Below are 532 nucleotides of genomic sequence, written 5' to 3' on the forward strand. Positions count from 1 at the left end.
TCTCCAAATTTGAGCTGGATCAGACGGTGAGAAGGCCTTCAATCATGGATGAACTTCTGACAGTTTGACTCTGAGCTGAAATCTGGTTTTCTATCCATTTTGTTAAGCTTTTCCCTAAGTTTCCTGAAAAGAGTCTTGGAACTACAAATACTAGAAAAACGTGATAAAAGTACTTAAAAACAATTAAAAACATAGAAAAAGTATTTCAAAACGATCCATAAAAGTGGTCAAAATACGGTGTTATCAACAGCATGATGAGATCAAACCAAGTTCCAGCAGACTATTTAAAGTGTAAGTTGTTCCCTTTTTCATTAGCAGACAAAGATCACCGTTGGTTGAAATCTTTGCCTGCAGGATCGATTACTAATTGGGAAGAGTGTAAAACTGCTTTCTTGAATCACTTCTATACTAAGTCAAGGTCGAACTTGTTGAGAACAAAGATCTCAAGCTTTCATTAAGGACCGACTGAATCTTTCTATGAAGCCTGAGAACGTTTTAAGGAGTATGAACGTGATTGCCCTCACCATGGATT

At 36.8% G+C, this 532-nt stretch overlaps 1 non-coding gene across 1 annotated transcript; it reads right to left on the reverse strand.

The window, feature by feature from the left end:
- Positions 1–427: 427 nt before the first annotated feature.
- On the reverse strand, positions 428–532 carry LOC112086169. Its single transcript, XR_002899347.1, has one exon. It is a non-coding gene; the product is annotated as a small nucleolar RNA R71 (small nucleolar RNA).

Source organism: Eutrema salsugineum, unplaced genomic scaffold (genome assembly GCF_000478725.1).
Source record: "Eutrema salsugineum unplaced genomic scaffold, Eutsalg1_0 scaffold_23, whole genome shotgun sequence".
Lineage (NCBI taxonomy): Eukaryota > Viridiplantae > Streptophyta > Magnoliopsida > Brassicales > Brassicaceae > Eutrema > Eutrema salsugineum.